Source organism: Vidua macroura, chromosome 6 (assembly GCF_024509145.1).
Source record: "Vidua macroura isolate BioBank_ID:100142 chromosome 6, ASM2450914v1, whole genome shotgun sequence".
Taxonomy (NCBI): Eukaryota; Metazoa; Chordata; class Aves; order Passeriformes; family Viduidae; genus Vidua; species Vidua macroura.
The window spans coordinates 12,892,798-12,919,642 of NC_071576.1; the positions used below are offsets into that span (position 1 = coordinate 12,892,798).

A 26,845-nucleotide genomic window follows, 5' to 3' on the forward strand; every position below is an offset into this window, starting at 1 on the left:
GTATCATCTGTGAACTTGCTTAGTGTCTCATCCAGGCCTGTATCCAATGTTAGATATTCTGAAGATTTCCTATGTGCTAGGAAATTATATTTGTGTATTTTGTATGTTAGTACACACATGTATGGGAGTGTGTTTTGCCAATGTGCATATCTAGTGCATTGATACTTGCAAATAGAGCTGCTGCATACACAGTTTTAGAACAGTTTGCCAAGTTTTACTCAACTGAACCATGATTTTGAAATGACAAATATTTGCTTGGAGGCTATGTCTATGCCAAGATTCAGTCCTAATTGCCACTGCAATATCTGAGTTAGGGAGCCATGAAAAATGTATTGAAAAGTAAGAAGAAAAAAAGTCAGCTTTTGCAGTTTTGCCAGGTAAGTACTTAAATAGTTGATTCTAAGCTTGCTACAGTAATTTACAATTACAATTACCTGCTACAATCTGTATATTGAATGATGCTGTTTAGGAAAGAGTTTTATCTGATTGCAAGGAGCACTTAAAAAAAGGCACTTTTACATATCACACCATTTGGAGTTGTGACTGTCAGGATCTGATCCAAAGCCTACTGAAGGCAAGGGAAAGAGACCTGTTAACTTTAAGAACTTTGAATTGGACCTGAATGACAGCATTAGATAGATCTTTTTTCTTGTCTTAAAAGTAATGCGGACTCACCTTTTAAGTTTTGAAGGTTAAATTCTATCCGGATTATCATGAGCTAAGAGCTAAGGATCTTTCGTGTGCCATGAGCTATATGATATTAAACCTCTTCATAACATTAATTCCTCATTGAAAATTCTTCTGTTCTTCAGTGGTCACAGGAAGCTGAGTTAGAAATAGAGTCCACAGTCTTTCAGATTCTTTGCCTGCATACATATATTGTAGAAAAGTTCACTTGTCTCAGTCACACCTATGCTTGGATAAAACAACCCTGTAATTGTATTTTGTAACCCTAGTCTTTTACCCCATATGGCTCTTATCAGATTTTTTTCCACGATAGCAAAAATACAGAATGAGTCTCACTTGATTATACCATTGCACCACAATTATCTCCTTGCAGTACAGAAGGCACTGCCAATCACCCCTCTTGGTAACAACATTTAAAGGTTAGGTTTGGAGCACTTAGAAACCAGGGACTGCATGTCCTCTGCCTGCCATAGCACCTGCAGTGAATTGATCATACTTGATTACAATACATGAAATCCCAGCCTGCAATACAGCGGTTATATTGCAAAGCTTGTATGTAATCAGGGGAAAAATCCAAGTGTCTTGCTGTTTCACAGTAGGGTTGGGAGGTACAATAGAAAATATGGGTTGTCTGGAGGTACAGAGGGAAGCTCAGAGGTTATGCTAAGCTAGGGAAGTGTCTTTTTCTGTGACTGTCCTAGCAGAAATCCCTAGACAAGCCAACAGCTTGAACCTGTGTAATTTCTTCCAAGAAAGGGAGCATCGAAGGAAAGGGGTGATGTGAGGCAGCAATATACCACACCTGAAAAGGGAACCCATGGTGATATGGCGAGGAGGGCAACCATGGTGGAACGGTTTTAGGATATCAAATAAATACACCATGAGACAGTTCTGTGTTGCAGTGGGGACTTTAGTTGTGCACAAAAAACAGTGAGAAATTAACTGCTGCAACAGATTACCTTAAATCTTTTTAAAGACACTGGCAATGTCTGCTTTCACAACAAAATCCCAGCGATCCTTATTACCATTTCATCTCCAAGTTTATTCCTCTTCTTGACATCCCTGATATTAGCATTAGTCAGCAGCAGGGATGGCTCACTAGATCCATAGCATGTCCACAGCCTGGCTGTGAACTGCTTCTGCAGCAGGTGTAATGTGTCCTAGATGCTGGAGTAATTGCTCAAACACTGCAAATGTGAGCCAGACATACCATAGGGTTTTTGAGATGCAACTTCTATTGGGCTGACTGATGTTAGAAAATGCTGAGAATCTCAGTATTCAGAAATTCAGTATTTTCCAATGCAGTTTCCTCAAATATGCTCCTGGAGATAAACCACAACTCAATTCAGCTTCAGGCCAATGAGTGCCGACCTTCATCACCTGCTATTATATTTCCCTCTTAGGGCCCTTTTGTACCTTACCCAGGAAATCAGGTAAAACAACTGTTGCTCTAGCTGAAAAATTGTGGTAATAATAAAATCTCTGACATGATTTTCATTCTTTTCTTCAAATATGTGCTGGAGTCTTACTATGAGGAATCTGTGCAAAGATTTTGGTGAAAATCAATATTTTTTCTATTCTAAACAAGATCCTCCAAAATGATAATGACTACGCAATGAACATAAAATGCATACATTTTAGACCATTTAATCCTTGTCTTTTGCAGTTTTGCTCACTGAATTTCCTGGTATGATGAAACTCCTGTGCTAACTGTAGAAAAATACCGTCAGATTAAATACAATTAAATGTGAATATAAGCCATATTAATTAAAAAAGCTAAGTTGTGTAGGCAAATGTATGTATATTGTTAATTTCAGTTTGCCATTATTTAGAAGTTAATCCTTGACTATATAGCAAAATGCAGAGAGTCATACAAAACCCAGTCCAGTAAGCTGCATGGATGAATCCTTCATTATTCTGGACATTGGCATTCATAGGAACTGAAGCTGCTAAACATCTCTCAAGATAAGCCCCTAGTTTTCCAACTTCTGTCCCACACAACCTGTAGCCTGGTAAAAGATATCTGAATCACAAAACAGAAGAATGCATGTAAAGCTGGAACGACTAATTGAGAGTCCTATATCACCTGCAGCCCAGCTTTGTGTCTTGTTACAGGTCAAAGGGCAGAAGATCTGAAGGCTTTTCTGCAAAGAGTTGCTGGTTGACACAGAACCAGCTTAGGTGCAGTTAATAAGGTTTGCTCTGAACCTGCAGTTTCTGAGAACCTTATATAGATACAGTATATCTACTTCATCTTGTCAAAAGCTTTGTCAGTGTCGGACTGCATAGGCGGGTGCCAAAATATGTAACCAGTTTTACAAATGAATAAGGTCAACAGGTATCTCCCTGCAGAGCAACAATTTCTCTTTTATAAACCCCACCTGAACTGGCGAGTGCTGCATGGACATACAGTTTTCAGCCTGCAGCCAACATTTAAGCAATAATCCAAAGTGACAGTTTTATGACAGATCTGAGTAACTCAGGATCTTTTCCTTCTTTCTTAAGTGAGATCCACATACAAGCAATTTACAGATGCTGAACAAAGGGAGGACTCTCCTCAAAGAACGGAGAGGTATAAAGAAATGACCAATCCTTCAAAATGTTAAAGAGATTTAAATCAGAATGCCATTTCCAGGTTAACACTTCTGATCTTTAAAGTACCAGCGTAATAAATGTGTTAATGACAATTGACAAAGTTACCCTTCCTGGGCAGCTAATGACATCTTAACTCACAGGGCTAGTATCTCTCAACATTTCAGTCTGCAATCCTTCACAGGGCTCAGTTAAAGGGATACATGTGTTGTTACTATGTTCGGGTCAAGCTCCTCTACTATTAAATACAAAAGCAATTTTTAAAGCAATGATATGGCTGACATACAAGCCCATAAAACCATAAGAATTCCCGGTTAAATCTACAACTGGCCCCTCTGCTCAACTCTGTTGTGTCTAAACATTTCAGTCCATGGGGAGCTATAAAAGAAACTCTGCACAGTAGATGATATTACACGATCCATGTGGTCATTTGTAAATGCTGTAGTACATAAAATGCACCAAGGAATTCTGAGGTTTTTGTATTAGTATCTTGTTTGGTTTGGTTTTCTCAGTTGCACAGTAATGGATCTCCATAGATTGGGTTTTTATTAGATTACTATGCTGTCCTTTTAAGGAGGTGGTCCTCTCTAGAGACTGTGGCAAAACACATTATAGAAGATAATCTAGCATCTTCAGGGATCTGACTAGAAAAGAAGGACAAAGTCCTCATTTAATTCTACATCCGTAGAACACTTTAGCTAGATCTTTGTCAGCTAAACTAAGGATTCCCAATTGTGGCAACAGTCTCACTTATGGACTTCTCTAGAATTCTTAAGCTAAACAAAGCATGAAAGTGTATGGTGTTTGCAACAATTTATCTGCAATGCTATGAATAAAGCTGATTGCAAGTGCTTACTTATACATTCCCCTGTAGAAAATAATTTTTTTTTCCTAAATGGAAATTAGTGTCAGCTTTCCTGTAAAAGAAGGAATACATTGAAGAGCCCTAGGTCTCGAACTAACATTTGAAGTATTTTGGCAGTTGTACCTTTTGTTTTTCTTTTGACCAAATGTACAGTATTTTTCACTACAGAAGAAACTACAGCAAGTATTACGTTGTACAGGTTAACAAATATTACTGTAGAGTTGCACAGCTCCCACTAAAGCCAGTGCCCTGAAGCATGCCCACAGGAGCATTTCAGGTATGAAAACACTGCTTAAGTAACCATGCTTGCCAAGCTAAGAGAAAGTGGTTTTCTACAACTACACACTAACAGAGAATTGCCCTTATACCTATTAACTTGTTTTTTCAGATGGAGCCAAAGGCCTGTACACTCCTTGCCTCATGCTGATGGCTTTTCTTTCTGTGCCTACAGCCAAAGTTCAGCAGTCCTACAGAGGTAATACAGTTTTGCTTTTTAACTGTTCCTTTTATTTCTGTGATCACAAACATTTTAATTATACTATAGCAATGCCTCTATTTAAGCATATAATAGGTATATAATGTTCTTTAGAACAAAAGATTTGAAGTCATATAATGGCATTGCACAGTATGTAGCTTTCACGTTGTTACTCAGATTTGCCATCTAGAAGCTTTTTGTTCCCTGCTCTCTCTGATTCAACCTTTGTGGCACAACAGTAAAGAGGCTTTGAATACAGTGTGGGGAATAGACAGCCTAGCAGACAAGCAGGGGTCTTTTCCTCCTCAAATACATTTCAGCATGACACAGATGTGAGCTTTGTATTAGCCCTGTAAAGGTTTCACACCCCCTGGTTGCAGGTGCAGGAGGAACATGCTCAGGACAGAGAAGAGGGCTGAGCAGAGCCCCATGCAAGTGGGGGGCTGCATCTGGGGACACACCACAGAGCTGAGCTTCACCAGCACTGCTTTGTACACCCTTCCCTGCCACCATGCAGGCTGACAGGCAGTAGCTGATGGTGCAAAATCCAGAGACAGCTTTTCTCTGCTTTCACAATCCTCAAAGATGTATAAGTAGCATGGAAAATATTTTACCAGTCAATTACTACTGTTAGTGTTGGGATGCATCAGATTATGTATTTTAACTTTCATAGCAAATTTGTTGTGTCTGGTTACAATCACTTAGATGGATATATTTTTTTTGTATGTAGCCACATAGACCTTTTTCTCATTCAACAGTTCCCATGGGAAGAGCTCACATCTCAGTTTGCTGTTTCAATTAACTCTTTGTACACTACTGAAAACTTAACAATTAAGATAAGGGAAGTTAATCTCTGTAAAATAAGCTGTTGAAGATTTTTTGTGTGCTTTTTTAGGTTTTAAAGTATTATGGCAATTTTTGATGTGCATTTTTGAAAAGTGCATCTTTTAAATTAAAACATACTATTATTTTTGGGTAGTGAGCAAGACTAGAATGATATTATGCTTTGATTATTTCATAAAAGTGTTTGAGGTTTTTTTGTTTCTGTTGCTGAAGTTATCCAAATTTCTCAAGTATTTTGTTTAACATAAATCTGAGAAAAAGTCTTCTGCAAAATTTTTTTTCATTTCAATGGAGAGCACTCTCTGTCTTCTGTAGCATCTCATGACTGGTGAACTTTTCAAACTCTGCCTCTATGTGTAAATCTTATTGATATTATCAAGTGCTTGTAGAATGGAGTTCTATGAGCAGGGTTATTAAGAACAACAACGTGATCATCTGTTGGCAAATACTTCACTGACTGATGACCCCTAAACTAAGCTGATATTATTTAATCATGAGCTTAAATTAGTAGTGATTGATGATGTTGCTGTGAAAATGGGTAATGGAAACAAGAGGCAGATCACAGAAACAGTTGAGAGAGTTTAGTGACTACATTTGGCTCAAAAACACAATCTTTTTCAACTTGGTCTGAGCAATGAAATTTTAAAGTCTTCATTAGTACACAGATTTAACTCAGTCGATTCCATAGTGTCTTTGCAGTTCATTATTTAGTAGATAGAAGGCGTGGTATCAGTGTTAAAATCTGAGACTTTTGTTCTTCATGAAAGGACATTTTTCACAAAGAAGGATCATATTTATTAAAAACACACTACTAAATGGATTTTAAAAGAAAATGCTATGTCTTGTCTTTCATATTTAAAAAAAGACAAAAATAGAGTTTCAGTGTTAGTTGTAAAGTGGCAAATCCAATCCTGCAATGAATTCAAATCTGTACATTTCATAAAAAGGCTACTTAGGGACAAGATAGTTTTAGATCTAAGAAACACGTAAAAAAAATGACTCATTGTTAATAGGGTGAGCTCTTTGCATTTGGATTAGGGTTAACTGACAGTATCCAGTCACCTTTTATTCTCACATATTCCACCCAAGGAATGCTTTGTGTTGGTCTGAAAAAGAGAGAATTAGGTGTTCCATTTATACTATTGATCTTAATAACCTCATCTCATAAATACCTACTTTATGACATCAATAAAAAGAGAATAGCAGCAACTCCTAACAATAGAAATTGTTACTTTGTAATTCAAGTATTTCATTGAGCATCTCAAAGAGACTCCATAGTGGTGCAGTAGTGATATTTTATTACCAGCTTTTAAATATGTGCACAGAGAGACCATTTTTTTTTAAACAAGAGAAGATTCTAATTAATTGAGCTCACTATAGCTTCTAGATTTCACAGTTATCAGAGTTCTTCTCTTTCATCTCTTATCTTCCTCCTGTTCTTCATCTCATACATTAAAAAGAGCATATCCCTTTAAGGGCGTTGGTGGGTGCAAGACTAATTTTTCAGTGGGATGATTCAGATGAAATGAAACAGAGATCATTGTATATGGCAGTCTTACCTCCCTGTTACCCTGCATTAGCTGCAGATGGGAGTTATCTGCTCTGAGGGGATGGAACAAAGGGTGCTCCAGAGAGACAGACTTATTCTCACCTTCCAGGGACACCTTTCTGCAGCTGTGCCAGACCAGGACTGTCCCTGGAGCTTTCATCCACCAAAAAGCCACCAGCAGGAGGAAGTGCACTGCGGGTCTCCCTCAAAAGCCCTGATACTTTTAGCTTCCACCTAAGGCAGAAGAAGGAAACAAGCAATCATAAGTCATCCTAAGGAAGAAGAACCAGAGCCTTTGCCACCAGCAACATCTGGGACAAAAGGTTGAAGGGTCATTATGCAGCCGGTGTCCACATTGCTGCACCTGAGAAGAGACAACTTTTTTAACACATTTGGTGGAATAGCAGCCTCAGATCAGACCCAGATGTTCCACAGATTTACAACACAGACAGGATGTTGCCAACTACCCAAGGAATAAATGTGAAACACTGCCTCTCGTTCTTTTAAAAGGTATTTTTCTTACATTACACATTGATTTATCTGTATTTTTATATATAACGTTCTTGCATATTCTTCCTGGTGAATCCCAGTGGTGTCCTCCCTAAAGACTTGGTAATTTTTTGTAACCTTTCAGAAAGTTAAGTATTTTTTATGTTTCCCATAGGCCTCATTTGTCCCCATAGAGGATCATCACTTGATAGAACGAAGTAGAATAGAATAGTTCCAGTTGGAAAGGACCTAAAAGGATCATTTAGTCCAACTTCTTGACCACTTCGGGGCTGACCAAAAGTTAAGTCATCTTGTTAAGGGCATTGCCCTAATGCCTCTTAAAATTCGAGACATTCAATATTTGAATGTTTGAAGATTATCCAAAAGCCCAGAAGTGTCTAATATTTTACCCATTAGAATTTCTCCTATTTCACAGGGCAATTTATCTCATAGTTCCTTTTCCTGTAAAGAGCTAAGGAGAGAAGGCAAGTCTGTAAGACCTAGAAATATTATCCTTTTAAAATATTTTTCTTTTGTTCAAAATGACAGAACAATGGTGTGGCCCAGAGGGGAAAAACAAAGCCAAATGCTCAGTACTGAACTGCTTTATCCAATGTAAGTAATTTCTCCCAGACCTAGGAGGCCGTTGTTTTAACTGCCTTTGGATTTTGGAGCAGCCCTTTGCATTGGTAGCTTTAAAGTGTAAGGCCCTTAAATTTGAGTCTTTGTTTCTCCAAATTCTACCACTATGACATGTCAGCAATGAATGTCAGCATTTTAATCACTAGAAATAGCCATAAGTTTTTGTCTGTTTTAAGAATATTATAATTATTAAGAAATGGACTAAAAATATTTTCTTTTCAGATCTTCATAAGAAATTGCACACATTTTTATTTCTGTAGCTCTAGGAAGCCACTGAGTGCATGAGGTGTAATTATGTCATCACACAACAATGTCACCCTATTTTTCCTGCAGTGGTGATTTATACATATTTTAAGAAGGTAATCTGGTACCTGGATATGTATCTCAAAATTTGGTTAAACATATTTCTAACTCAAAAGCCTTGCCTGACTTATCAACAACTCTCCAACAGGAAATTCAAGAGAACCAAGCACTGAGTTTTCAAGTACTCAGCACCTTCAGTGAGTGCCAGATTTTTAATAATAATCAGAATTCCTAATGAAGCACAGATTTTCAAAAGGGCTTGGTTCCTGTTTGTGTCCCAAAATAAACTCAATGTGTTGTAGATGGAGCTCTCAGAAAGTCTGTCCATGGTTTTGGGTGCTACTTGTTTGCAAGCTGCCTCCCAAGCACTCTTAAAATTGGTGCTGGATGGTTTTAATAGGCCAGAAGAGGTTTGTGAGCTCGATAGCTCTTTAGATTTGCAAATAAATACAAATGGAGATAATTTGTTTTTAACCTGCGGAATGCTTAATGAATCAAATAATTTCCTTTCAGGCATAAGAGGGGGACTGAAAGATATAATCATTTGGTGTTTTATGGTCTCCAATTCTCCAGTTAGAAGTCTGTCACAGGCCCGGTATTGAACAATAAACGACTTCCTATTTTACCTTCCTGTAAAAGGCAAAAATCCATCGGTACACTCACAAGGAGAGATCCCTTTGGGATGAACATTGGCTTTAACAAATATTTCTATTTGCAAATGTTTATCATGATTGCTCTTTGAAGATGTGGCCCACTGAGAAGAATCAAAAATGTCTTGGCAATTGTAATAAGTTTCTAGAAGTTGAATTCATCTGGGAGATGATAGTATGAAATAGAGAGGTTGATTATTATTTTCTGCATTGACATAAAAGTACTGATTCATCAAGACATTTAACTAGATATCTTACTTTAAGCATGTGTCCTCTTCTTTTAAGAAATAAGTCAGTGGACTTTTTTCTACATTTTCTAAGTAAGATTGCATATAAATATCTTATGTTCACACACCTACTAGGTAAAAAATTACCTTCCTGACCTTAGCAGGTGATTTGTAGAGCTAAAATTGTCTGATTAGTTTCTATGCATGGTCAAAGAGAATAACCAGAAAATGAGACAAAAATTTGAGATGCTGAGGAAAGAGCCACAGACAACTAGATGGTACCAAGCAACAGCCAGTGCAGTTTCTAGTTTTCTGCTGCTTTCTGAACTAAGAATTGTGCTTTTTTTTTCTTTTTTTTTTTCTTTTTTTTTAAGATCATGGATCTTTTCACTTGTAATCTGGAGCATGGATTATTCTTCTGGGAGTAAGCACCTAGTGACAGTATGGCAACTTCTGCCATGAGGTCCCTACAACTCAACATGTTTTCCAAATATGTTTTAGCTGAAAGCAACTGGGCTTTGGGAAGAACCCACTCTGGTAGTTCTGTGGGTAGAAAATGGATGGAAATTCTCTGGCAAAATTAACACCTAATAGTTCATTGGCTTAAACTTCATCAGCAGCCTTGAAAAATCTGTAATTCGGTAGTCAACAACAACAAGACTTAACAAGAATAATATAGGGGTAGCAAAATCAGAAGTTTATTTTGTTTGAGTCTACCTATAAAGATTTATTATGTGATGATAAAACTCCAAGTACTACTTTTTTAATAATTTTGACATGACTGAATTGGTCTTAAATATTTTAAAATAATAAATATCTCATAAATATCTCAAAAAATTTGCTTAAAATATTACTTGGAATTAATTTCTGTTTCTGAGCAGTAGTTACTTATAAACAGAGGCGGATCAGTAACATTATTTTCTAACTCTCTAATAGGAACTCTTCCCCTACATTAACTTATCTTCTTATTTATATTGCAATTCTGCTAAAATCAGAGAACTCCTGATCCCACAGGACATAGCATATGAAAGATTTATATTTATATAAATAGATTTTTGGAGACGGGAAAAGGCCTTTCTCAGGTATATAAAGCTTTTTATGTTGCTGTTTTAAGCAATAATTATCTCTCTGCCTCTGTACTTTTCCAACCATTTATTTACTACATATACTTTTCATAACATCCAATGATTTACTTAAATCAATAGGTTGGATAAAGCTTTTAGTAAGCTTCCTAAAAACTCTGTTCTGATTTTTACAAAAAAAAAAAAAAAAAAGATTTCATGGGACAAACCTTCTAAATTTTTCTTTTATATATATATATATATATATATATATAAAGTTATTATTTTATCATTGATTCCTTTGCAGATTTTATTTCTGAACAAGCACTGTCCTCCTGCCTTGCTGACCAGCTTTAGCAGGATGTGGAGTACTTTTAACAATAATGAAGACATTCAGCGCCTGGCAGCAAACATCCAGCAGTGCACAAGCTGGTATCTCTTGTTAAACATAGATACCTGCCCCATAAATTAAGACTGAAAAGCCATTCTTCCATACTGACAATCAATCAATGCATGTATTGTTAAAGTGAACAGGAGGATGTGATTCTTGAAAGCACCCAGAATCTGTCCAGAATAATTGGAAATTCCACAGTAAAAATAGATATCCATAATTCACTTATATGCGAAAGTCTTTCGCAATTTTGAGATTATTTGTGATTTTTCAATAGGGTCTAAGAAATTAGCATCTCATTTTACAGCAGTATTTACTGAGAATGAAGCACCCGGTTCCTTCAGACACTTTTTAATGTTCATTTTTAGGAACCACCCAAAACCTGTGTGAAGCCATGATATCATTCCCATTTGTTTCCATAGGCTTTCCATCAAGCCCTTATTCCACAGCTGAGTACTATTTTCTGTTTTTAAGATTTCTCATTATTGTGTTAGATTTCCAGTTGGAAGCAGTTACTACTAAAGTATCTATTCTTTCAAAATACAGCACGGAGAGATGTTTAGTGGCTTGCAAAGATATGTTCATGGTATTGGGCCAGAGCCTTAGCCGATACAAATCAGTGTAGTTCCATTCTAGTCAGCGCAACTGTGGTGATTACAACACCAAGGACTTGGCTTTCAGGATTCTTTCCTCTCCAGATCATATTTATTCACCTAAGTTGAAAGCAAACAGGGATTTTCTCCTTTAAATAGATCTCATCAATTGAAACTCAGCAAGGGAGAAAAGGGGATGAAGGGATGCCCTACTGAAATACCCTCATAGCTGGCAAAATGTTTTTAGCAAGGAAACAGAGAAATCCCCTCAGCTCTCCTCTATCGCCTCTGCCTCTAATAGCAGTGGAAAATATCCTGGAGAAGGCAAAGACATTCCTCAGCTCATACAAGGTAGTTTTGTTTCCCTGCTGGAAGCATTTCTGTAGAAATTAAAATTATGCCCCTTAATTGTCCATCCTAAAGAAATTAAAAAAAGGCTGGTTTGATGTGCAATTGGATCCTATTCTGTCTGGTACCCTGATGTTCTTGTTGAAAGGGGGTTAAACCTCTGGGGAGCATGGCAGCAGAAACTGTTCCAGAAGCAGAGTCAACACACCTATTCTCCCTTGCTGCTGTTTTTTTCCAGCAGTAGCAGGGTCATTCACTGCTCAAATGTCTGATAACTCTGAATATAACAAAAGGTTTCGTTTCCTTGGGAGTCCAAATAGCCAAGTATGTGGCTGCTTGTGCTGTTCTTACTCATAAATGCAAATGCTAACCTATAAATCTTTCCTTTTACAGTACTGTAATAACATTCTATCTATTTAGCCTAGTACAATACAATCACAATAGCTTTTTCATTGTGCTGCATTCATATTAGACTACTATAATGAGATGCTACCACAATACCATGAAATAAAACGATGTTCTTGACGTATTTCCAAAACATTTGAACACTGTTTCCAAATCGACCTTGTGAATAAATTAAATAATAGCTTGCAAAAACGTCCTCTAGCATTTTCAGAATGTATGCAAATGCAAGCTCGAATGTTTACATGTTTCTTACAGTGTCTGGGATTATACAGTGTATTTGTGCGCATGGGTATTGTCTCTGGGTGTATTTGTCATTTGTGCTCAGTGGCTTGCACAGAATTCTAGCATGATTTGCCCTTCAAGTTGTCCAATTCTTCCTCCTCTCCCTGATGACCTGCATATTAAACTTCTCTTCTGTAAGACTTCAGATTTCAGTGGCCCTTTCCATTTGTCATATGCATTATTGTCACTCAGAAACCTTTCAGTGCTGTTTCTTCTGTACCTACCCTGACATAGTTCTCCTCTGAACCATTTGATGTCTTTGACTACAGATTTCTAAAGGGTATCTTCTTCAACAAATTTATATACATATGTACAAAAATACATATACATTTACATGTACATGTACATATACATATACATAGGATTCTCACATTGGTGGTTCAGAATAGTGAAGGGAGACTGAAAATTGGAATCAAAGCCCAGGGACTCATTTTCCTGGAAGATACTTTTGTAATTTTTGTTTTGTTTTGATTGTTTTTTTGTTTGTTTGTTTTGTTTAATTGATTTTAATGTTAAGGTCACAACTGACTGAAAGACCAAAGTTTTGTTTATCTGGGAATGATTATTTGCAGGTTCCCAGTAGATAACCTTCTGTTATTGGTAGACCCATAAATATATTCTTCTGGTGATGTGCCCCTCTCCTTTAGAAATCATGCTGTAGAGTGAAAATGAGCTCGATTTTTTTCCATATTCTTTCCCATATCTGTAGATATCATTTATAGATGATCAGAGATGCACGGATCACATGCTGTAAGGTGTGGTATAGATTTGTGGTTAATAAAGTCCAAGGGATCGTTATGACAATAGTGTCTATTATCCTATATAAAATGGACTGAAGAATTTCATCCATCCATTTTTGCTTCTAACACATAACCTTTGGCTGAGCTGCACTATCCTTTTTTAGAAGATATCTGCTGATTGCAATAATTTCTGTTTCAAAAGTGAATCCCCTAAATGGAAGGATCTCATAGAAAGGCTCAAAAGCTTCCATTGATACACTAGCACATCTCTTTTCAATACTTCCATTGAAGCATCTAATACAAACCTCAATGATTTATCTTTAGTGACTTTATTGTGCCTCACAAAGCTAGTTTAAAGCAATGGATTGTGAATTTCAACCAGTGTGTTCTTCTTTTACACCATAAAAATCCACTGCAGACAGAGACCCAGTTGTCTTTCCCCAAGATACACTAGCATCATTTCTCTGAGTAGCTATTGGCTGGCAATAACAGGTGGGTTGCTTCTAAATGCTCCTCTTGATGCTATTTTACTTGACCTTTCTGAAGAGGAAATGGTGCATATGTTTATGAGAAACACTCTGACACTGTTTCATGGGAGAACGTGCATTGTTTGTACAATGACAATGGGAAATTTTCCACTAAGCACTTTGCCAAAAAGTAATTATTTTGGTTGGCTGTATGACTTGTTTGCCTGCTTTTCCAACACCATGGAAATTTTCATCTTTCTGGTGGTCACATCCAGAGCAGAAAATGAAAAAAATCTTGTATCATTTTAGAGAGTTTACTGCTTGAAACATGCAATAATGCACAGCTAAGGAAGTATTTGCAGCACATAGATTTAGAGCTGAAAAAAAATCCCAAACCCTGGCCTAAAGCAGTCATATGATTAAAGCAAAATTGGGTGGTTTTGTATTCTAACTTTCTGTCCACTTGCATTTTACACAAAATGAAATCAGGTAGTAAGTAGGTGCCTGTCCTGTCTTGTCTCCTACCAGAGATACAACTGAGATTTACTGGTATGAATGCAAAACTGAAATCTGGAAACCTTCAGTTAATTTATGATTTATGTTATGACCTTGTGCAAATCATTGTCTACTCCAGTTATAAGAGAAGAATGCTTAAAGCTTATAGAACACATAAAATCAGTGGGATAAAGGCACTATGTGTATACCTTTATTCTTATTGTTCATAATAAGACTGAGGATAATCCATGGGCTTTGGTTCACTTATTATATTTGGAAAAGTGAGTAGCAAACCACTTTGTTTGCAGCAAGTGTATCTGGCTGGACAGCTGCTAAAAATGATCTCCTTTTGGAATGCCATCCTTGAGTCCAGTGACAACAATTGGTCTGCTTGGACACCTGCCATCTTTTTCTTCTCCTCCCTGCAGTTTCTGTTTGGGATCCATACCATCCAAAGACAAGTCACTGTTTTTCCTCTGTTTAGCAATTTGTCACGTGCCAATGCATTAATTACAGAAACAATGGACAGTAAGATTAGATTGATTGTGTCATGGTGTCACAAATGCAGGGTGGAGACTACCGGCATTGTGTCTGCAGGAACAGTAAGGGAGAGACTGTAAGAACAGATCCAGCAGCAAGATAGAGATGTAGCAGAGGGGAGAAGACAAAGAGTCATTAGTCCTGCTACTTGGTCCTTAAAGTATGATGGACTGCTCTGTGCAAGCAAACCACCCTGGATATCAGTGATGCTTGAGTCAACTGTGTTGGGCCACCCACACACATGCAAAGTGGAGAGAGGGACTGCCAGCAGGGAATAGAGGTGATAATGTATGATATAAGGGTTGACAGTGCTAAAGGCAATTATGGTGTGGGCAGCAATCCTGCTCAGTTATTGCTCCCTGACTTGCAACAAGGAGGATTCATTCCCTGAAAAAAAGGGAGCACTAATGCAAGAGCTTACTGTCCAGTAAATTCATTCTTGAATGAGTGCCTGTAGACCTAAAGGAACAGAGAGCAGCAATTAGCCCCACATGCTCCAGACCACTTTATTTTGTTCGCCAAAACTTCTTTCTCCCAGTAAAATCTCTTTGCCAGAATTTCTCATCAGACAGGGACTCTTTTTTCATAAAAACAGTCAGGCCCTGATTTCTGCTTACCCTGCAGACCCTGATCTGAGAGCAATGTAGACTGTTAGATTCCTTTCAAAGAGCTGGCTTCCCATTTGAAGAAATTATGCCCCCTTATCATTGATCCAGACCAGATTGGTTTTATTAAAAACAGAAGTTACTCCCACGGCATGTGGCGATTATTTAGCACTATGCATTTTTCCTGTAAATACCATGAAGAGCTGTTAGCCATCAGTCTGCACATGAAAAATGCTGGAGATCCTGCAAAAAATAATAAAATAGCTGGTTTTAATGTAATATCATGAAGTCCTTTAAGTTTGAGAGGATTTTTATATAACGGTTGAAAGCAAACCTATACAATCTCTCTCCTTCCTCCATGTATACTAGCATTTATTCGAATTACAGTAGCATCTGGCAGTCCCAACTGACTTCAGCACCCCAGTGAGCTAGACATGGCACACATATAATAAAAGACAGTCCTAGGCTCAAAGAATGTAAGAGCAAATCTTTGCTCAGTAAAACTAATGGCAAAACTCCCATAAATCAGTGGGGCTGGGATTCAAACTTACAGCCAAATTAGAGAAGACAGACAAAAAAGGTGGACGGGAAAAACCGAGACCTGCAGAGATCTGAATCTGAGACCTGCACTGAATCATCTATATCAAAACATAGCTGTAACAGAAGAGCAACCATTCCTCAGCAGAAGAACAACCTTTCAAGTATCCTGTCTCTGGCAGGGGCAGTAATGAAAGCATAGGAAAGCATAGGGAAAAAGCAACTATTGAAGAGATCTTTCCTTGGTACATCCTTTCAGTTTCTGTACTGAGATTTGATGCTGTTTGAAAACCCTCAGGTCATTCAGACCGTGATGTTTAAAGTAAAGTCTCTCTGCATGAGTCAAGCCCTCTCTGGACCCATAATACACCTCTGTCCTCAGCACCTTCCATAGGGGAACTTTGGCTCCCACACTGAGAGGCTGAGCTTAAATGTGCACAAGGTCAGATGGGAATTGGTGAACTAGGCTGGAACTGAACTGCCTGAATTGTAGGAATAATTCTTTCCCTTCAACACAAAGGCATCCTTTCTTTCATCTCCGTTTCCAAAGCAATACTGGCAAATAAGATCCAGCTCTGTTACATCCTTTTAATGGTAGAACCTCCTGAATGGGTTAAAGGACTCAGTGCTTTCAATTCCCCAGTGCATTTCACATCAACAGTTGTTTACAGATGGGGCTGAGCAAACAGGAATTAACCGTTTTGCTCCAGATAAAAATAATCTTATCAAACTGTTTGCATCAACACTTTTTGACATTAGCATTATCTTCTTTCCAGCCTTCCAAATACCTAATGAGTTTAATTTCATGGAATACTTTCTCACTGTAGAGCAGACCATCACAGGACATTTTCTTTCCTCCTGTACACAATTCTGATTTTACACTATCCTATGCCACTGTTGTTATTGATTTTAGCTGCATGTGTAAGCTACATTGCACTAGAAATACAAACAAATGGGAAAAGATGGGTATGGCACAGGAAGCTAAATTTGGAAAAACAGATTCACACAGCAGGCTGGTGATAGTGCCCAGAGTAATTTGAGTATCTCTGAGTTATAGTCCAGTATTTTGTCCACAAGATACTATTTCTCTTTGTCTTGGTCTTCTCTGCTTTTCTTGGTCTTTTACTGAGTGAACAGGGTGAAAGAGATGACTTTTACTGAGATGAAGACACCACTTTGTCTAGTTGGTGTTATCCAACATGTTCCAGCTGGGTAACATTAATGATGGAATATTGGAGTCATAGAATGGTTTAGGTTGGAAAGGACCTTAAATAACACTTAATTCCAACCCCCCTGCCATGGGCTAGGACACCTGTCACTAGACCAGGTTGCTCACAGCACCATCCAGCCTGGCACTGAACACTGCCAGGGATGGGGCATCCACAACATATCCGAACAATAAGTATCTCACCACCCTCACAGTAAAGAATTTCTTCTTAATATCTTAAGTAAACCTATTCTCCTTCAATTTGAAGCTATTCCTCCTTGTTCTGTCGCTACATTCCCTTGTAAATATTTTTTCTCCATATTTCTTTTAGGTTCTGTTCAGGCACTAGAAGCCCACCATTAGGCCACCTCAAAGCCTTCTCTTTTCCCAAGGCTCAAGAATGCCAATTCTCTCAACCTTTACTCATGGAAAAGGTACTCCAGCTCTCTAATCATTTTGGTGGCCTCCTCTGGACTCTCTCCAACAGGCCCATGTGTTTTCTATGCTGGGGGCCCCATAGCTGGATGCAGTACTCCAGGTGGGGTAGGTGGATATTCCAGGGAGCATTATCAGGGACTACATTTTGTTCCCATCCCCTCAAGCACAATGCTTATATTGTAAATAGATCAGGCTTTACCAAGATCTGGAGCTGCCTCTTTGAAGCCCAGGGAAAAGAGGTTAGGTATCAGTTTTGATATTTTAGGATTATTGTATTTTCTGCCTTTTGTAAAATTATTTACTTTATACATTTATATATATATATATATATTTGAGGCCATTTAATCAGGCATAAACAGGTGGGCTAATCTTCATGATCAGCTGTATGATGTGAATATCCTTGAGATCTATGTCTTGCCAGTTGGGTAGTAACCATTTATCCTTTAAACTATACAGTCCCCTTTTTATTTGCCTTATTAAACGCCTTCTTGTCTTGAATTGAGACAAGTGCCCAAACATGGAGACTTCCCCACTGCAGGAAAAGGCAGTTATGCACAGAGTTGGCATTGTTTTACCATGCCACACATAAAATGATATAATATATATTTATATAATAAATGAGATCTATAGATTTATGGGGGATATGGGCTAATGTCACACAGAGCATTTGGTACTACGTTTTTATATGACTGAGTTTGCTGATATTTCCATTGAATGACCCATCCTATTTAGCCATATGACACTTAATAATCTCACTGCTTGAAATAATGTCAGAAGATTCTGTTAACGGTAGAGCAGTCCCACATTGTAAGTTTGAGACAGCTCATTTGCTCACAATCCCTGCAGCACACTTCCATCCAGACATTGCCCATTATGTATAATCATCTGGGAGTAAAGCAGGCTCAGTGCAATATTTGGGATAGCGCAATGGAAAGTGAGAATCATATGGATATATTGCTAAAATGCTCATGTACTTGGACTGAATATGGAAAGCTGGCCATCATCAGAGGAGAACTATAATCAGGAATTTATACTTGGCTACCATTTCTTACTTACACTGAGAGGGAAGACCTAGTTTAAACCTTGTTTCTGTGCTCATTAATACCAGATATGTACACACCTGGATCATCTTCTGTACAAAACATGATCTGTCTCAGGTGTGAGAATTTGACGGTATTTATGTCAAATTAATCAGAGTATACACTGCAGTGTTTATCCTGGCCTGATGACGGCTGCAGGAAGAGAAATGATAGCTGATCCAGCATAAAATAATGCTTTTGAAATATATCAAACAAGTGTGAATTGGCCAAATGAGTTTGTACTAGTTCTGCATTTTGCCTCAAGAGGTAATAACATTTTTGATCCATTAAGTATGCCCCTAAAACTGTTTTTGCTGTCTTCCCAACTGCAGTTTACAAAGAAATAGATTTTTCCATTTTTAACTTGTGCATACAGAAGAGGAGCTGTGCAAAAAGAAATATGTATTTGCGGCCTTATAATTAAGTGTAAATCCAAAAATAATCTCAAGTAAACAAAATTTTAAAAAATATTATTTTTATTCAGGCAATTACTGTTTTCTCCTATATTTACCTAGTAAATTCTAGTGAAAAAAGAAATTATGTGAGAAACAATCATGCCTACAATACTCATACTGAAAAAAATAAATTCTTTCATAAGTAATAGAAGTAGTTCAGTCTGAATTTTAATATATAGGTGAATAAAAATCCTTTGTCGTGCAAACTTCCCCTTCCTTGGCAAATGGTAGAAGGTTCTCCTACAACCCTTGCTTTTTTTATATATCTATTGAGCAAAATCATCACACTCTGTCATTGATTAGCCTGTTGACCTTTGTCAAACAGAGTTGAAAAGAACTATTTTTTAAAATTTTTCTCTTCACTAGAGGCATCATTTTAATTTGCTCTACCTACTGATTTTCATAAGCACATTGAAACTTTACTGTTTTATGATTTTGCATGTGGTTGAAATTGTCAATGGATTTATTCAGGGAAAAAAACATTCAAGGGTGAGGACACCAAGCCAGCCTTCCCACGTAACCCCAACGATCTTCTTTCTTCAAAGAAAAAAACCCTTAAAAAAGAGAAAGGTGTTACAGTGGCTAGCATAATCACCTAAGTTATGAGTGGAATGAATTCAACTAATAACTTCTATGACCCTGGGAAAGATTCACAAAAGTACTTAGCAAGGTATTTTTCACATAACTCTCAGTGTCAAGTTCAAGTAGTCAAGTTCACCAACCTGCACTGTACATCTTTTGAAAAGACCCAGGTGTCTCAGGACTGGACTCAGCCATCTCACACTAAGGGTCTAACTAGAAATGTAAGAGATTTAGAAGCACAGCCAATGTAATCTTCCTGTGTGCTCAGGGGAAAGACAAGTGCAGGTGTAAAAGGCAGTTTACCTCCCAACTGAACAAAAGTTGAATTTCCCTATGAAGACAGTCAGCTTTTTTCATCAGTTATGTGAGAAATCTAGAGTGACACTGCTTCTGACAACCAGTTAATTGCTTAAATGAAATAGGATGGAGCCAATACCAAATGGGACAAAAGACAGTAGGAAGTAACATAGATTCACAAAGGAGAAAATAATGGCAGATAATTTAAAATCCTATCTCTCTCCTCAGTTTTTCTGCCCACCTTGCAAATCCCCCCTTCATGAAGCTTGGATTCATGGAGCAGTACTCTTTTCAGCCCTTCCCTTCTCTGTGAATGACAGGTTTGCTGCAATTTTTCAAACTGATCTGGGAGTGGTGATAGCTTAAAGGAGTTAGAGTAATTGCTGGTGAGCAATTGCTGGTGAGTCTAGAGCGTTTATGTCCTGGGGAAATTCAACCTCAAACCTTCCATCAGAATTGCATGTTTCCTTACCAAAAACAGCCCTTTATGAAGCCCTCTTGACAAGACTTTTCCAACCTGTTGTGTAAGGCACATTTGCATAGCAATTTTGGAGCCCTGCAATCTGAGTTAAAAGGTGATCCTTAAGGAACTGAACTGGGTTGAGATTTTACATATGCCTGACATAATATTTCCTGTGAGTCTTATATTATAATCTGATATAAGAGAAAATGATAAAGTATTAGCACTCTCTCCTATTGCATTCTTTAAAGTGACTTGAAACTTTCTCTTGATTAATCCCATTTGTAAGGCTGGTAGAGTTGGGAAAGTAAGGGAGCAGGACCAAATGTAAAGTGGGACTATGGAAGTAAACTGCTGGGTTATTTCCCTATTTTATCTTTTCCAGATTTACCTTTTGACTTGAAGGCATGCACAGCACTGATTAAATTAAAAGTTGTCATTTACCGTCATGAAAAATGTACTTAAGCAGAATTATAGCAGAGCTGCACGAATTGGGGAAGGCAGAAGATTATATATGGAGATGTTTGGAGGTAGGGCTTTAGGCTGAGCTTTGTCTTTTTCAGTAGTGATTCAGAGATACAAAAGAAACAATGATACACTGTTCATAGGTCTTATTTATCTTTTCCACATAATTTTTTTTTCTGCTTCAACAAGAATTAAATGTGCTTTTTCTTTTTTGTCCTCTGCTTCTGTCAGTTTGAATTGTTGAAAGGTGCCAGATTGACTGTGTTGGAGTTTAAAATCCTTTAATTACCCACCAAACAGGTTATGTGTGGACAGCAGAAGTGTAAGCTTCCTCATGCCACCCTGACAGTGCATGCAGCCAAGCTCCCGGAGTTGGAGAGAATCTCCCAGTCTTGCTAATGAAAGCAAAACACAGGACCAGGTCTGTACCTTGTGGAAACTGACACTGCTCCAAAAACCTGAGCAGCTGTAAGCTCTATATCTTTGATTTGATCTAGTTATTCGGGTGAAGAAAAAATCAGTGGAAATTAGCTCTCTGTAAAAATGATTGGTTTTTTGCAAGTAGAAAACTGACTGTTACCACTTAACTGCATTAGGTTCCAGATAGTCTTACTGCATTTGCTTAAATATTAATGCAGCACGTCTCTAACATTTGAATATGAAGTACCTTCCATCTTTTTATCAGTCTCTGTAAAATAGTACTTCCTTAAATTCTTCTTATATATATTCCCACTTTACTTAAACCTAAATCCTCAAGTTCTGGTATCTTCAACAAACTCAAATAGATCATCAAGCTTAATTTTATAATAATCTTCAGCTAGTTTAAATACGTCACCTCTTAATCATCTTTATTATTCTTCTAAGACTAAGTAATTCTCTCATCTGTAAACTCTTCCATTCTATTTATCACCTCAGTTTTTCTGCATTCTACTGCCTTGATTTCTGTTTTCATTCATATATATTTACCTTATTTAAGCAGCATGGGCCAAATTCTAATCTCAGTCATGGCATTCTAAATCCAGAGTAACTGACTTCAGTGACTGCAGTTTTGCTTTTATGTCAATGGATTTACTTCAGATATACTCTGCTATAACTAAGCTCACAATCTGGCGTTCTGGTGTTTAAAACTCAAATCTCATAATACTCTTCTGTTTTTTGGTATTCACTCTCTTTTGAGTCCAATTATAATTCTCTTGACCTCCTTAAAAAAGAAAATCATATGGAAAATTTAAGTGGAGGTACCACCCTGTCTTATTTAATGCTTATTCACTTCTAGAACTCTCTACTGGTGTATGACCACCTTAAGTCATGTGAGTATATAAGATTATGTGGAAGTTAATGTCTTTTCTTGTGTTGTGAGAATTTTACTCCAAGCCTGCAGTATAAACACTTGGGAATGAGGGATCATCACAAATTCTGATACCTCCTCTTTTACTTGCACAGATTTTCTGGAACTTGTTTCCTTACATACATGTATATACCAGCTCCCTTTCTCCCATAATGGCCAAAGCTTGAGAAAGCAATGTGAGATAGATTAGTTCTCATGAAACATTCAGGTGTTATGCTGGCAAGTGAGTTTAGAAACTAGAGACTAAATAGACTAATAAGAAATCTAATTTTTGAAGACTACAGGTGTTCCAGGACTTCTTTATTTTTTCTTTATGCTCTGATTTTCCTAATTTATGATTCATGTTTAATGTAAAAATGAAGAACCTGTTTTCAGTCCATCCTCTTTTAACAACCATAACTACTATGCAAATCACCATAACCTCAACAGAGGGGTGAAGTGACTTTACATGTTTATATGATCATTTTTTAAAAGGGAAAATAATTTAAAGGAAATTGAAATTATGGCATGCAGCAAGGTTTGTCCGAAGCAGATTCTCTGCTGGAAAAAAATCAAACCCCGAAGAGCAATCCTTGGTTATGCAAGAAGACTTATTCATTCTCCAGAGGGAAACCATAGCTTTCATTTCTTTCTAAGAAGAAACAATTTTTAAAATATTTTCCACAGTGCTGTCTTCCCACCCAACTATTTCATGGTAGTAGTCAGCTGAAAGAGCTCCTTGTTTGGTTGGCAGTCCTGCTCTTTTTGCTCAGTTTCTCTTATTCAATAAGCTGTGAATTTGCTTCATGTCAGTTTGTGCCCTAAAGATAAGCAGAGTATTTCATTCATAGATCTGTGTGTTGAGATACAGCATAACCTCTAGAATAAGTTCAGAATAAAACCAGTAACTGCTTATAGAAGAATTAAAGGATTCCCCATATGCCTGGAGATTTCTAAGAGAGACACAGAGCTTGTGAGGGTCCTGAAAATGCTCACTTTTTAGATACGGGGTTCCTTTATAAATGGCTGAAATGGATTCAAGCATTCGTTCCTGATTTCTCTCCAGATGATTTTCTATGCACCCTCTCAAGAGCTTACCTCTTATAGGACAGTGTTGGTAGAACAAATTGTGGAAAGACCTTATTGATCTGAAGGCAAAAGCAACTGTTCTACCTGAGCGAAACTCACAGATTTGGGTGCTGACAAATCCATGTGATTTCTGTTCAACCAAGGAAATAATCAGGGCAGTCCCTGGGAGGTGATCAGTGTGGTGGCACTGCTGGGCTTGAGACCTCCCACAAGAAACCAGGTCCTGCTGCTCCCTTCCATGGAAACCTTCCTATGAAATCAGGCCTTTTCAGGTATGGCTGATTTTTCATCTATATATTTCACCTCAGAGGGCCACAAAGTGTTTTACGTACTAAAGGGAATCACTTTGCCAATGTTTAAGAAGAAACATGGCAACTCATTAACAATGCACAGCAATGTAGCCCAACACCTGCTGTCCTCTAATGAAAGGAAAGAATCCTAGATCCAATTGAAGCTTCAGGGAGTTATTTTTTAAGTAAGGAGAATGCAATTACTCATCACTGTTCTACCCAATGATTTTTAATTACCTTACTTTTATGTCTCTTGTGCAACCACTCATCTCCAGGATCATTGCCTCTCCTTTTCTGCTGAGCAGGAGGACAAACTGCTGAAGGTGCAACTGGTTCTGTAGGTCCCGTTCAGAGGCAGGACATTATCTCAACCTGTCCATCCTCTAACCACCCACGTGAAAATGGCAATGGTATTGCCCCCATGTTACAGCTGGGAAACTTGACATTCAATGACTCGTCAAAAGTTACACAGGAAGACTAAGGCAGAGCATGCATTCTATTTCTTTTCTTGAAATCTTTGACAGTGCTGCTAACCCTCATTCATTTGTTTTCTCTGAATCACTAGAAGAGCTCTGTTACAGTTTTATCTGAAATTAGTTATGTGTATACATTTTATTCTAATGTACATGTTCTAAAACCCGAAGCATCAGCCTTAGATAAACAGATATAATTAGTTATTTCCTTAAGAATCTATATTTAAGAATACAAAATTTAACATGAGAAAAAATCTCATTCTCTTTTTATAACAGTTTTATATTTTTTTTTCATCTGGCACATTCAACCATTAACCATAATTTATACCTCAGAACATGGAAAAGGAACATGACCATACCATTTGTTTTCATAGTATGTTCCTTGTGTTAACTGTAGAGGCCCCTGAACATGGAGAATACTTCTGTTTTTCAGAGGTCAGGAAACATTTGTGAACCAATTAACCAATATATTCTGCCCTTCCCTCCTTGTGGATGCGCCCTTTATCTGACCGTTTTTTTAATCAGGGTGCTGATTATATTTGTTATTGTATAGAAAATTTAGGCATTAATCACTGTAATGCATGAGGCTTTTTCCATACAGACTGATCTCATCAGAGTTTTGTTCCTCTTGTACATAGGCATCTATTTGAAGTCTTCAAAAAACCAACAAAAGAGAAACAGAAACTGAGTCCATGTACTCTTGAAATATATTAAGAAAGAAAGTTAGTAAAAGAAAATATTGTAATGTGTTCATAAGAAACAACAACAACAACAACAACAACAACAACAACAACAACAAACCAAAACCCAAAAATCGCAGAAAAATACCATGGCACTTATTTAGAAGGAATACTGAGCAATAACATCTAAAACATTTTTCCAAGCCATTACATATGATAAAGAGGACTTAGTTCTGAGCAGCCTGGACTGCAGAGTGCTTGTGTTTCACCAAGTGCAACAGCAGTTAGAGTGAAAGGAGCACACTAGTAAGGGGATATTCCTTGATTACGTTACCTAGTAGTTCATAGGGAAAGATGCTTGGAAGGTCAGTATGCCCACAGACCTTGCACGAGGCTGGCCAGCTGGGACAGGCAGTTCTGGAGGGATGCTGGCAGGTTAGCATGTCAAAGCAGGACAGTCAGGCCCTGAGCTGGGTAATCATGCACACACCTAGGATGGATGTCTAGAAAGACAAATCTTCAGGCCACACTTTTTGCACAGGACAATTCAGAAAGCCCAACCATGGAATAAAACTGCATTAAATCTTCCCTGCTGGAGTTGTCATCAGTTATTGTGGGAAATTTCCCCGGGGTTATATCACTTTCAGGATTTTCCCCTCAATCAGGGAATCTCCATATCCCAGCTCTCGTAATTCAAGTTTCTTTGAAAGAAAGAACTTTTGAGGATCCCAGGGTTATTGATGCTTCTTGGATTTTCAGTCCTGTGACTCACAGAAGATGTAATAGCCAAAGAATGTATATAATAATAATTATTGAAGTAGCACAGTTTGTAATTTTTCAATTAAATTTTCCCTTCTACTGTATGTCATTTAGGATGGACTGTATTGCAGGACTTCTGATCAGAGAAGGACAAGAAGAATAGAGAATTACCAAACCTACTCTGCTGGCCAGCCAAGAAGATGACTACCCAGAGGGAAGAGGGGTGGATTGAGGAAGAAGGGTGGAGAAAAGAGATTCTACAATGGTAATATGCTGGCAGAGCCCTTTCCTGGAAGCCAAGTAACAAAGGATTTTGTGATCTTCTATCACTTGCATAAAAAGAAGCACATGTACAGAGTGACAGCTGCTTGGGCCTAAGGTCCCTTTCCCATTACCAGGCAATGGACACCACATCCTTCCTTGGTTATTGTTGCATTAAAGTCTTATTCCATATTGTTTACTTCTGATGCCTTTTCAGCACAGACCATTCTTTTCGTCTCAAAACGTCCCCTTATTTCATGTTCTTTTGTTACGTGATGAGTGGAGACATGTAATACAAACTTTTCATTTTACCCATCTTTATAGCTGTATTCAGTAACCAAGCTTGATTATTAAATTTGAGCCTTATTCTGCATCAATCTACTCCTGTGCTATGTTCTCAGGCCAAGTCGCCTAAACAGACCATAAACCAGATGTGTTTCTTAACTTTCTCAGGACTTAATTTTGCCACTTGGTTTGGATCACAGAGGAGTTTTTAGCCTGCAGTCTTTGATGCCTTATGTTTGCCTTCATAAAAATTATATAGAGAGTTATAAAAGAGTGATAAGGCCTTCCAGTTTTACCACCAAATGGAAAAGTTGTCCACACAAAGAATTTATAACCATCTTGTAGCAATTTCAAGGATCTAAAATCATTTTAGATGATTATGCATTAGAGATGTTGAAAAGAATGTAAACCTACCAGTTTCTATGCAAGAATCATGAGAACCAACGTTGTTTCCCACTTTTATATGCCAAAGGCCTCTCTTCAAACCCCACTTACATGCTGAGATACATTGACTTCAATAGGACAACTTATGTGAGCAAGAAAAATTTGGATGAATGAGGGTTTCAGGCATGGGATATAAGATCAAGAAGCATGAAAGCCTTTTAGTTAATTCACTTCAGCATCACTAATACTGAGTGACTGAAAAACTTTAGTTATGATTAATGACATCAGGATATTTTTTAAAATATAAAGTCAGAAGTCTTTGTAAGTCTTTTTGCCTGTTTTTAAAATGTGATGGATACATTTAAAACATATTAATATTTAAAAATATTACTCATCAAAAAAAGCTTGCATATAAAAAAAAATTGGTGAAAGACAGACTTTAAGCCAGCTTTCTAGTCATTGAGTGCTGTATGAGAAGCTTCCTTTTGGAAATGGATATATTTAAAACTGTGAATTCTTCCAGAGTCT

General features: G+C 37.6%; 1 long non-coding RNA gene across 2 annotated transcripts; it reads left to right on the forward strand.

The window, feature by feature from the left end:
* Positions 1-298: 298 nt before the first annotated feature.
* Positions 299-26,003, forward strand: LOC128809107 (uncharacterized). 2 transcript variants are annotated; one of them, XR_008437613.1, is made up of 6 exons: positions 299-377; positions 4,533-4,619; positions 7,121-7,521; positions 21,070-21,190; positions 23,329-23,457; positions 25,502-26,003. It is a non-coding gene; the product is annotated as an uncharacterized LOC128809107 (long non-coding RNA). The 2 variants fall into 2 exon arrangements; XR_008437614.1 differs by lacking the exon at positions 23,329-23,457.
* Positions 26,004-26,845: the final 842 nt, after the last annotated feature.